The sequence below is a fragment of the Coturnix japonica genome, chromosome 23, assembly GCF_001577835.2.
Source record: "Coturnix japonica isolate 7356 chromosome 23, Coturnix japonica 2.1, whole genome shotgun sequence".
NCBI classification, from domain to species: domain Eukaryota; kingdom Metazoa; phylum Chordata; class Aves; order Galliformes; family Phasianidae; genus Coturnix; species Coturnix japonica.
The window spans coordinates 2,542,046-2,555,248 of NC_029538.1; the positions used below are offsets into that span (position 1 = coordinate 2,542,046).

A 13,203-nucleotide genomic window follows, 5' to 3' on the forward strand; every position below is an offset into this window, starting at 1 on the left:
CCAGAAGTGGGAGTTGGCTGTTCTGGCTGTAGCAAGCCAGCAGATTTTAAGGATTGATTTTGAGGATTATCTTCAAAAAACAACATTTTCTTGGGGAAGGGAAGAAAAGAAAAAGGACAGATTTGTTCAAATTTCTGCACAGCCCCTCAGGCTGCTGACAGGACAGCAAATGGCCAAGTCTCACCAAGGGGAGTGATACTCAGGAGAGCATTGCTTCCAGCTACTGGATGCAGAGGAACTCGCAGTGGGTCAGCCCTAAGGACATGCTCCCATTCCCCCTTCCAGCTCTCAAGAACACTCTGTGTATTCCCCCAAGGCAGCTCCCAGCAGTAGCCATCTTCTCTCTATCTCCATTCATAGCAAAGATTCAAACATTCCAAGCCCATCTATCCACTCCAACGGCGGACAATTAGGGATTTGTGGCACGAGGTACATTAGTTACATTGATTTGGCTTTGCAGCTCCAGCCGAGCTACCTTTAGCTTCACGTAGTACATTAATGGGAGCAATGGGCATGACAACTCCTACACACAAAGGCACCAGGCCACTTACAGCTGGTAAATGAACCTTGGAACTTACATAAAGCAGAAGGTAATGAAGAGTAATAGAAGTTTTAAGCAATTCATTTTTCTCTCTTGTTCTCCTTCCCACCTTCTTCTTTTCCCATTTTCCTTCACCCCTTCCTTTCAAGGGCTAAGGCAAGCAGCTGGGTCTCGCTCAGTGCATATCCCAAGGCTACAACGTCCTGGTTGTCATTGCTGCTGCACCAATTCTCCCAGCCTCAAAGTGCAATGTAAATGGGAATTCATCTCATCACTTCCTGCTAACTGGAGATCGTGGCTTGAGAACAGCAGGAACTGCTCATGGGACAGCCCAGGGATGTATGTAAGTACATGTCTATCCATCTGTACTCCATTTCTGTTGCTTGGTTTGGACTGGTGAACATGGGCATGAGGTTTCCAGGACTAAGCTCAGCAGATCAGTGCAAAACTTGTCTAAGAAGCTGTGATTGTGTGGACTGAACATCCCTGGGGAGACAGGTTGGTTTGGGGAGGATGGTTTCCTACACGCGGTGTATCCAGGCAATGGGATGGAGCAGAAGGATTTGCTGCAAGGTTCAAGGTGGGTGAGGTCTCTGAAGGGTGAATTAATTCAGTGACTCAGCTGCCAGTAATGGCTTACAACTGTGTGATGTTAGGGCAGCTATTTTGCTCCTCAGACTCAACGAGGTCTCATGCAGTGAATACAACAATTTCTGCCTTGGCTTTGCTCGATGCATTGATGAGCTCAGAGTGGGGGTGTAGTTGCTTCCCATCCAGATACCAAAAAACCTTCCCCTAATGAAAAGGAAGAAGTATCTGCAGTGCAACGTTTCAGCTGAGTGGAAATGAGAAGACTAAAAGCCAAGAAAAACCTGGAAACCTCCTTTTGTGGTGGAAAGCCAGAAACAAGAAAGCATTCAGTGGCACGTATGGATTGGAAGTCTGGAATTTTCAGTCTTGATTTAGAAGCAATATAGAAAGCAAACCCCTCCAGCGGCCCCATCCTTGCTTAGGAGTGTATTCTCACCCAACTGCTGTGGCACTGCTTAGGGTTGGCAGCGGCAGCAGCTGGCAGCTCCTCTGGGCCACGCTTTGATGGGATCCCAAGCACAACATCATCCCATTTCCTCCTGCAAAATGGAAACCGCTGTTCTGTGTGGATTGAGCTGTGAAGCGCGAGGGTGGCTTGTTGTGAATACGGCTGAAATTTGCTCTCCTACCCAGGAAACAGGAGGGCATGGCACAAAGCAGTGCACTGCAAATTACACTTTCCTTTATTTGAGCTTTAGATTATGGAACTGAAATTAAATTTAAACTCTTTGCAGAAAGGTAATTTTTCCTAATCACTCACACTGCTGCACAGATCTCTACAACTTGATTACATTCTAATTAGATTAATTGGATGGAGAATAATTTCTTTCTCCATGAAGATCAACTACAATAGACAAGCAGTTCTATAGATTCTGCAGGGTGAAAAAAAAGGACAAAAAAAAACCCCAGCCCTCATTCAAAGCTTTAAAACCAAAGCATAAAATACACAGTGATTGTTAAAGAGTTTATGAGTGTTATATGGATGAGCTCGGGTGCTTTTCCCCCTTTTCCCCTCTTTCATCATCATTTTCCCTCATGCTCTCCCTCTTTTTCTCCTGACTCCAATTCCTTCATTGATTTTTGAGATAAAAATTTAAGAAACTCACGTAACAAAAGGTTGCACTCCTGCATTCTGCATACAAAATGGCCTGCCTTTGTTACAGGGGCAGAAAATATTGAACTGTATGATGCTGTGAGGTCCCTGGCCTGAATACTAATAGTTGTTACTTACCAGAAACGAACACAAGCCAAGGAGGTTCAGCATCTTAGCTTGGCTTTAGCATCTCAATTAAAACAGCGAGTGATGAGCTTGGGGCTCCAAAAGGGGTCTGGGGCTCCATTTCCCTGCCTGTCATGGTATCTCTGGATGCATGTGGTTGGGTTAGCACAAATAATGAGGAAATGCTGTACTGTGGGGCCCTGGCACTGCTGCTCAGGGAAGCATGGGTGCCCCATCCCTGGAGGGGCTTTGGAAGGCAGGCCTATGGGAGACAACCATGCAAACAGCAAGTGAACTAAGCGGTATTTAGAGTCCTCTTTCAACCCAAACCATCCTATGCTATGACCTATGAAGCTATGAAATCAGCCTTGCATGGAAAGCACGGTCATTGAGCAACACAGCTCTTGCCAGCAATACCTTTAGCATGGTTGGGAAATCCTGGGCTGAAAACTGAATGTCGGCAGCTGGGGACCCACAGGGCTGCATGCAAACTCACCATTGAAGCTCGTGGTGCCTCTCAGCACTGGGGTGAGCAGCGTCAGGGCCGGTTAACTTCTGGCAAGGATGTGGCATCACCTCATTTGCTCTCCGCTGACTCTTCAAAACCCATCTGTGATTAGAACAGAAAAGAAATGTTGCCACTTGACCTTCAGGATGCCCAAGCAGGTTAATTATAAGGGAGCAAAAGGGACCTAGATATGTTCTGGTGACTCTTGGGTCAATGCTACTCTTTCCCAGCTGGCCTATAAAACTGCTGAGGAAACGCACCTTCCCACTGCTCAAGGAAGGAGCAAATTGTATCTGTCTGAAGCTGCATTTAAGATCATCACTGCTAAATGATACAGCGTGGATCCTTCTTCCTTTTAACTTGCAGCCATTTGTTTTGCTGTGAGACAGGCAACAGATTTATGCTTCACTAGTTCAGTGGCTCCGCAAGGTGTTGGGCTGCTTTGTGCTGAATGCTAAGTGAGCTCTGGAGTTTGAAATATGAAAAGTATTTGGATAAGGCAGATAGGCCACCTTGAAGACATAATCCACAGGAATAATGACAGGGCCACACAAAGCCAAAGCAAGTACTTAAATTAATAGCAAGAGATCTATTAAAGGGATTAGCCACATGTTGTAACACTTACAATGCTTTATCTCATGGTGGTTATGGCAGGAACTATATATTACCCCAAAACAAATGGCTAGGGGATGATTTATAGGTTAGAGAGGGTGGAAAGAAGCTTCCCAGCCTTGAATTTCCAAACCTTGAGCTTTGGCTGGGGGTGAGGACAGTGGCTTGGCCCCCAGGGGACACCTCCATTTGGGATTGAGATGTGCTGGAGGTTGCTATACCAGAGCCATCCTGAGCCTCAGTGTGGCACAGGGCTGGGGCTGCTCCAAAGCACCCCCAGACCCATGCAATATTGTCAATACTATACAATAACCACAGACTCAAGTGCAGCGTTTATTTTCTAAGGGGAACTGTAGTTTTGAGGGCCTTCCTTTTGCAGGGAGCAACCTCTGGGGGAAGCTCATTGCCCTCCATGCCCACAGCATTCCTGTGCTGGGCAGAGCTGTATCTCAATGGCTCATCTGTGTGGACTGTTGAAACACTGTGAGTCAGTCCTGGAAAGGTAAAGCCATGACATTTTGTCTGCACTAAGTGGACAGCTGGAGTGTATATAAGAGCAGATATCTCTATATCTATGATCATTAAAATGGCAGATTTGAGCTGTCACTGGTCTGAGTACTGGGCTTTACAGCCTTACCTTTTTTTCACAGAGCTCTGTGCGTGCCATTTGTAAGATCAAGAAAAATAATGCAGATGTAAAACCTATTGCCAGAACCACAGGGAAGGGATGAAGCTTGCTCCTGCACCCCCAGGCTTGCAATATTTAACTGGATTCCTCTCCAAACCTGGTTCAGGGTGATAACAGCAAAGCTCCCCTGGACTGCTATGAGTGGAAAAGCCACCTTCTAATCCTCAGTGTCTCACTGGCACATAGCAAATCCTGGGATGCTCACACACCCCTGAGCCTCTTGATTCATGATGCAGCTCAAGCAGGTCTTTTACGTTTCCTGACTCTTGTTAACTAGTTTTAAGAGAGTGTAAAGAAAGGGAGAATGAGAATTAGTCATTCCTTTTACAATATACCCCTAAAAGGGGCCTCATAAAATATGAATTCCACCGAAATGTGCTTGTTTCTAAATTCAGAACATGTGTCCAAATGAATTTGTAGCTCAGGAAATGAAGGACAAGCTGCCTGCGATAAGAGCCCTACAGCAAAGCATCCCTCTCTCTTTATTCTGCTGTGCCCCCAACATGGGCTGCCAGCAGCTTCCAACATCCAATAGATATAACCAGAAGATGTGCACATGGGAAGGCATTGATGCTCCAGTCCTCATGTTTCCATAGGGTCCAGCTCCCAGCCTTGCCATGGCCCCACTCCAGCTACAAGAAATGAGCTTCCAACAGAGGACAAACCATTTTCCTGCCCTATTCTGAGCTCCTTCTCCAGTCATGCTGGGGTGGGAAGAGGGGCTCCCGGACCCCACTGCAATAGGAGAACTGGAGGGGAAATTGCTTTTGATCTCTGCAAATAATTTGCCTGGCAATCCTGGGGAGGTTTCGTTTCCCTTTCTGCCGTGTTAACTTTAGGTTTGTAATAATTAATTTCACGACAATCAGCTCAACGTTGTGAAATGTGGAATCGTTTTAAACCAGAAATGTCTCCTGTTTTGCAGATATCAAGGCTGGAACACAAAGATGAAAAGCATCCCGGGGCCAGGCAGAAAAGTGGGGCTGGAATTCAGCCTCCTCACTGCAAGATTTCACTTTTACCAATTAGATATTAAGTAAAATATCTCTTCCTCCTCGTGCTGAGGACCTTATTGGCTCCCAGGTCAATATTTTTGCATTTTCCCCTCCTCCTCCTTTAGTTTTGTTGGTTATAAGGTGTGATTTAGTATTGCTGGAGCCCTTTCCAGGACAGTTTCTCTTTGGGAAGGAATGGGTGTAGCAGGGATGGGAGAACTGCAGAACAATAAGGAATGCTTAAAGCAATGCATTGTGTGCCACCTGAAATGAGGTGGTACAGGGATAGAGATGGGAGCAGGGTGTTCAATCAGAGCCACACCAAGGTGCTGCAGAAGCAAACCTTCAATCTCTCCTGGAAAAAAATGGCCCAGTGGAGGGCTGTGTGTAACCAGCAATGTGTACACCACTGCCATCCAATTGGATGTGACCCCACAGTGCTGGAGAAGATATGGGGTTTTTACCCTAATCTTTTGGGCTGAGGTCCCTTGTGTATCTTAGCTGCAAGCACACTGCTCTCAGCTCGCCGGTGATGATTAACCTGGTGTTTAATTGGGGAGAGTCCCTGAATGTTTGCTAGCTTTCAGGCTCTGCTCCTCTCTACAGGAAAAACAAGGAGCAACACAAGTAATTTTATGGGTAATGAAAAGGGTCAAACACATTTGCACTCTGATGAGAGAAGCTGTAGTAAATCCTTAACTGGGAGCTGTGTGGATCAGAGCTTCTGAGCACAGACAGGCAGAGAAAAAATTAGGAGAGGAGATGGGCTGCTCGGTCAGACTGGGAGGATAGATAGATGGATAGATTAAATAAAGATCTACTTAGCCATCCATCTATCTATCCTCAGTCTTCATCTAGGAGGAGAGCTCGCTCCCAATGATGGGAAATGTATCAGGGCTTAAGGAGAGAGACGGATAGGTGGAAGAACAGATGGATGGCAGGAGAGCTTCCCTGCGATCCATCTCCATCCACCATTACACCTAAATCTTTATCTAATCTAGTCCGTAAAAGCAGATAAATAGCTGGAATCCTAAGTGCAGAGTCAGAGAAAGGATTTAAGATAGTGCGGAGAGAGAGAAAGATGTTATATTTACCCCAAAAAGGAGCAGGTGGAGGATGATAAGGGGAGAGGACATGGTGGTTCTGCAAAGTTCTAACTTCCCCTTTCCTCCCCTTTTCTAAGGCCTGAGCACAGAATCATTCAACAGAAAGACACAGAAAAAGACAGCGTTGGCTTTTTCTCTCTGCAAATAACACCGTGTTTCAGAGCGGCTGAAATTGCAACATGAATCAAAGCAGACAGCTGATGTCTATGCATACAGCCTGCAGCCTTCATACACTGCCCTACCCCAAGGATGTCTATGGACACTCCAAGGTGAGAGCCCTGAGAGCAGAGCCTGGTGAGGAGCAGTGTCTCCAGGTGACACCCCAAAGGCATGTGCTTATCCCATGGGTATCTATGAGAAGATCAGTTGTCGGACCAGCTTCTTGAAGGTGGTAAATCTCCTCTTGGGAGCAGTAATTGACAATAACTCTCCATCTGGAGTACATGGTGAGTCCCAGAGACATGCTCACAGCACCCTGAGCCTTCCATACAGGAGTGGTGTTGCTCCCTGCCCACCAGCACTGAAGCTGCAGCAGATTTGCTGTTTTAACAAAGCATTGCATCCCTGTTCCATGTGCCAAAATCAATAAAGGGATCGTGAATGATATTTCAATAATAACGATCATGAGAACAAATATAGCCATGTGCTGGGTGCAAGAGCACAGTCCCTCTGTTGTATTTAAAGATCCTGACCCTGGCTGGTTAGATACCAGGAAATCTGCTTATTGATTTAATGACTTTTGGCTGAAGTCGTGAGCAGGGAGGAGGCAGAGGCAGATGGAATAGAATCACAGAACCATTAGATCACTGAGGTTGGAAAAGACCTCTAAGATCACCAAGTCCAACCCCAACCCATCCCACCATGCCCACCAGCCATGTCCCTCAGTGCCACATGGTTCCAGGACGGTGACTCTACCACTTCCCTGCTTCCATTCATTACTTAGAGGTCTTTTCCAACCTCAACCATTCTATGACTATGACCACTTCTTCTGAGAAGAAACCCTTCCCAGTATCCAAACTGGAGAACAGGGATGCAGCTTGCTTGGCTGGATTTGTTTCATTCCACCTTTTTTAGCCTCTTTGTATTCCAGAGCCAAGCTTGTCCATCCCTATGGATAAAGTCTCCATATACCCCCACAGGTTCCTCCCATGGGTGAGTACATCAGCACAGACACACAGTGTGGTGTTCCCACCTGGCAGCCACCCTGCAGGAGGGTCTTTGGGTGTCCTCCTTCACTCACAGCTCCTTTCAACTGTGGGGCTGTCTGTGGATATCTCACCCCCAGGTCTGTGGGGCAGACCTGGCCAAAGCCATGCCTTACCAAAAGCACTCCCTGGTGAGATGCAGCCCCGTGGTGAGCCAGCTGCTTGGCATGGCTGAGAATCGACAGGGAGCCAAGAGGGTGGAGGATTTTAATACCTATCCCTCTCTAACTGCAATGGAAAGGGAAGTTCATTGGTTGTCGATATTATCCTGCTGTGATAAAAGCTTAAGAAGCTGCTTTGCAAATGCCCACTGTGAGGAACATGCTATAAATGTTTCCAGCATGAAGTGATACATCACAGCTCATGGATGCTCCCACTGAGAAAGACCCCAGCTCCAGCTTCTTCCAGGGATGCACTTAGGAAATGCAATCTACCACTGCCAGCATAATCAAACACATATTGTTCCCGGGGACCAAAGTGGACACTGGTGAATTGGGAGCACTTTGCTCTTATACGGCTCTTCATCTGTCACTCTCAACATCTATGGGTTTTCTTCTGCTTTTTCTTCTTTTACAAGGGGTTACCATCACCATCTCCACTCTGCCAGGAGGGAAACTGAGGCTGGGAATGTCACCCATGACTGCTATGCCTTGGAATCACATCAGTACATTACAGGCACGGCTTTCCTTTGACCATCAGCGTCCATCTGCTCAGATGTTCCAGAGCTGTATCATGAAAGCTTGGGAAATTTATTTATTTCAACCCATTTAAAGTGATTTCACTGATGTATTCCACAGAGTGGGTTTAGCGTGTGAGCTCTTTACTAAAATCATTACTGTATTAATGAGACCTAACCTAAAGCCACTGAACATGACTTTAAAGGAATATCTCAAAGCGGCGGCAGAGATGGATGGGAGCAGACAGAACGTGCTTGTAAAGTTATATTTAGTCAAACCAAACTGGAACTCATTGAATGCAGCAAAATAATTCACTGAATAATTCGCTCCAGTTGAATGCGAAGGATTTGGAGAACCTTGGGTTGTTTGATTGAAAAACGGGTTATTGATGCTCCTGTGCATGTGACAGAGCAGAAATAAGAGTGGGAGGTGGAGAGCTGTCACCTCGGTGTGAAGGGCCTTCCATGGAGAAAGGTCCATCTGAACCAGAGGCTGGCAAAGCGTGGCTGGAATTAAGGCTTATGCTTTCATTTGGGATGGAAATGAACTGCAACCCCTGACTGGGGAGTATGGGGATGTGAAGAGCACATTGGGAGCAGTGCAGGGTCAGAGGAGGAATGGCTCCAGCACTGCCTTTGCTTATACCCAAGCAGGGCATGCATCTACTCATAGACTAACTAAAGCCTTTTGTGCAAACTTCAGGCCACACCTCAGACCTGGTCCCAACTATTCAGCCATCCCTACAGCATTGGGAGAGGATCAGCTTTGCTTCATGTATGAGAAAACCCCAATACAGACACCATGGCAGCTCAGCCATGCATCCCCACTGCACCCCTTCCTCCTTTAACCCCATTCATGCCAGCACGCTCAGCTCAGGAATCTCCCAGCAAAAGGAAAAGCTTTAAACAAAATACAATTTTACAGTTCATTTCAGTTAATCACAGAGTCTATGTTCTGAAATGATCTTCTCGGAATTGCCTATGGAGAGAAGCAATGGCTGATTGGCATTCCATTACTAAACAGCTAAGCCATTCATAATGCAAAAAAACAGACTTGATGGAAAGATTTGATTCAGTTTTCAAGCTAGACTAATTCAAAACCCAGTGCTCTATAAATCAGAGCAAATGTTCTTTATAAAAAAAATATAGCCAAGCCTGTGTGCAGTATCAGATCTATGATTTATGCCTGTATCCCATTAAACTGAAGGACAAGCGAGGGGAGCACAGGGCTGCCACTGCATGCCAGCTCCCTGCCTGCCCGGCAATAAACACATCCTGTGACTGCAGAAACTGTGTGACGTTTGGGGGCTGGGTTCTGTTTTCCATGGGCATAGCAAAGCCCTTTGGGGGTCTATAGAGCCTGCAGGAGGGCAGGGATGGTGCCTTAGAGCAGCAGGGCTGTGTTGAAGCTCTGTTTTGCCTTTTTTGCTGCACCACCTCATGTCCTGCAGTCCTTTCTGCAGAGATACCCCTGTGTCTCAGCCTGCTGGTACCACGGGTGGGATGTTTCCTATGAGCATCACAACAACAGTTCTCTGACACCACTTTCAGGCTGCAGCAGAAGGAAGCAGCCCAGGAAACATCCCACACGTGCTTCCTTCCTGGTAAACCTTTCCACCCAATGGCAGTTTCAGTGCTGTGCGTTGCTTTGGTGCATGGAGCAGTGCTGTGTTCCACACCAAGCCCTGGTTGTGGGTGTTCTTCCACCTCTCTGTGCATCTCCTGCTCTTGTTTGCTTCGTCTACAGCTCACATGGCAGTAAGTGGAGCTGGGGGCCATTAACATCTGTTGGCACTCCAGAGCTCATGGGGAAAAAGATGCCATCTTTCAGGGACTGCTGTTGACATTTTAAAAGCCGTGTCTGAAATCCCTGAACAATGAAGAGCAAGGTTTTCACATTCCTCCCTATCCACGGCATTACGCAGGCAAGGCACCAGCTGAGAAGGACGTGGTGATGGGAAAAGCTAAGATTAATGAATAATGGAGCTCTGGCAATATGTAACTTCCAGGCGGAGCCATCACAATTCAATCCAAGCGGCAATTTCAGGGCCTTTCCTTGGAGGAGTCTAAGCAGTGGTTAAATATTAAATAAAAGAAAAAGATGGCATTTTATTTTCCTCTGGCAATTCTGCATCTGATTTGATCCAGCATGGATAGGAAGCGCTGCTCTGAGAGGGGAGGAGTTCAGATGCAAATCCAACTGCCCCCAGCCTGGGCTATAAAACTGCTCAGTGGGGGAAGGAGAAAACCAGATTTGTGATGTTTGGGTGGAAAGAAGAGGCGTGCGGTGCTTTCTGCAGTGATTTTTTTCCACCTGGATTTATGCCCTTTGTCTTTCTATCATCATTCAAATTGCTGGGGTTGCTCAGGGGAAAAGCTTCACATTTCTCTGGCTGTGTGAGTGTGGAGGTGCATTCTTTCAGACATCCCTGTAAGTCACAGTCTGCTCAGGCATCTCAAGCTGAAGCAGATGGGATATCTGAGTGCAGCAGGTCCCCTCATGCCCTTGTGCTTCTATTCCCTACACTCAGCTCTGTGCAGTGCCATCTCCCTCACCTTGTACCAGGTCTGGGTCTGCTCCATCCCCATGTCTTTGCCCTTTGAGCACAAACCTCACAGCAGCCTCTGTGCATCTCCACCTCATTGACTCCTCATTTCTCTGCAGATCTCCTGCCATTCCTTCCTCTTCCTCTCCTCTTGCAGTTAGGGCTGAATGCTTTCATTAATTCCCCCAAGTTCTCTCCACATCACTGCTTTTCCTAATGACTCCATCCAGAATCTACTGACATCTGGTATTTAGCCTTCCTAATTCCTTCCAGGCACATTTTGCATGTGAGCATCCCTGGCCCAACCACACCAGTGCTGCCTGGGTCAGCTCTCAAGGTGAAACCTCACCTCATCTGCTGCTCTCCTTGCATTAATATTAATTAAATACATTGTAGTGACTCCTCCATCACTGACCATTCCTTGCCTCTATGGTAAGTGCTGTACAAAAACATACAGAAACGATGGACTCTGCAAGGAGCTATGTGAAAAGGGAGCAAATGGGGAGGGTGAATCAGAGTAACCGAGGTTGGAAAAGAGTTTTGTGATGAACAAGTCCAACCCCAACCCACCCCACTGAGCCCATTGACCACATCCCTCAGAGCCACATGTCCATGGTCATTGAACACCTCCAAGGGCAGTGACTCCACCACTGCCTGGGCAGCTGTGTCAATGCGTCACCACTCCTTATATCCAACCTGACATCCTTATATCCCTCCTCTGCTGCAATGTCAGGCCATCACCTCTCATCCTAAAGAAGGCTTAGGGTGAAGCGGTTGGACCTGCTGTGGGCGCAGGGTACTTATATTCAGCCCCTCTTTATAAGCCTTACCCTGCAAAATATGGCAGATGCAAAGGGATAGGATTAATTCTTGTCTACATTCTTTGTTTTTCATCTGGAAGAGCAAATCTTCCATGTTTGGCCCTAATGGAACCATAAGGGGCTTCCTAAGAGAAGTGCACGAGCAGCTGAGAGCATTCCCAGCATAGGAAACGAAGACACAGAGGGTCGCATTTCAGTGCCGAAGTCCCTTGTAATAATGGAACTGATCCATCAGATAAGGGAGATGAACCGGGAAAAGGGAAGAGATCCGTATCTTAAATCCTGCTTGGCCGTGGTGTTTTATTCACGAGACAACACTGCCTCCGCGAGCGGCCTCAGCACAGTCAGAGATGCTGGATGAAAAGTTACAAACCGGGAGGCATTGCAGTGGAAGGACTCAGAGAAACAACAGCACAGCTAAGCAAATAGCTCCGTGCATTTTGCAAAAGGCCTCATCAACCCCCACGGCAAGCGGGCGAGACAATGCTGCACACAAAACAAACACAGTTTAATCTGCAGCTCAGGCTATTTGTCAGACTTTCCAGCAGACTTCCCCTTTGAGCTGCTTTTGTTTCCTTGCACAGTTCTTTGCCAGCACCAATGGAAGGCTTGTTAGCTTACCCCCCCTCCTCCACGAAAGAACCATATTTTATCCATCAGTTTTCCTGGGCAATAACTTTTGCTTTCAAAATCAGTGTGGTTTTTTTTTTTTCCTTTTCCGCTAATAATTTAAAGTCTGAGGGGTAGGAAGTAGGGAGCAGAGGTGGAAAAACAGATTGTGAAGCCTTTAATGCTGTCCAGATAGGAGAACTGCTCTAAATCATATCCAAAAAGAGAGCAAAGGTTAAGATAAGGCGCTGCGCTGCTCAAAAATATCTCAGTAATTCCATTAAAGAGAGAGCTGCTAAAAAGCAAGCGGACAAAGATAAAGCAAAATAGATTTTTTTTCTGAGTGTTTAACATAATTTTGGTCTCGATGGAATTACAACGAGCTCTCTTAACAAGGAGCATCCTCCTCCTTTAGGCCTATGCCAACTCCATGGGGCTGCTGCTTGGGAAGGGGCTGCAGCCGTGAGCTCTCCCTGCTGCATTGGGGTTTGTTAAGCATTTGACAATTATATATATATATATATGTATTTTTTTTTCCATGAGATCTGCCTTTTTCCTGCAGGAAACTTCAATATTTCATTGGGAAAACAAAATCCTTGGCTTTCGGTTGACATTTGATTTGTTTTCAAGCAGGATGCTGTGCCAAAATGTTGACATTTTTCCAATGAAAACGAAAGCTTGCTTAATCTGTCTGCGAATCATTCCCCTCACCCCCCTTTTTATTTTCCCTACCAGTTCAGGCAAGCTCCATCCTGAACCTGATTTCCTGAGACCAACAAAGGAAATAACCACTGTGCCCAAGGCTATTTAAAACTCCCTCTGTGATGCACAAGTCACACGCACTCACAAAATCACTGTAGACATCACACGCGATGTCATCGCGGTGCTGGCAGAAGGATGTGGGAGCATTAGCTCCTCTCCTTGGACTAAATTTCCATCCATGTGTCTCACTGGGCTGTTACCCTCCAGCAGTGGTAGGGCAGCTGAGGAGCACAAGTCCTATTGACATCAATAGCTCCTGTGAATGCACACCAACAAAGCAATTCTCTCCTCTCCCTCTTTTCTCTTCTCCCCTCTCCCCTTCTC

The 13,203-nt window shown here is 46.6% G+C and overlaps 1 long non-coding RNA gene across 1 annotated transcript in view; it reads right to left on the reverse strand.

Moving 5' to 3' along the window:
* Positions 1-1,599: 1,599 nt before the first annotated feature.
* Positions 1,600-13,203, reverse strand: part of LOC107323855 — a 93,249-nt gene continuing 81,645 nt past the window's right edge. The window contains exon 4 of the long non-coding RNA XR_001559358.2: positions 1,600-2,961. This is a non-coding gene — a long non-coding RNA (uncharacterized LOC107323855). The remainder of the gene's footprint in view (positions 2,962-13,203) is intronic.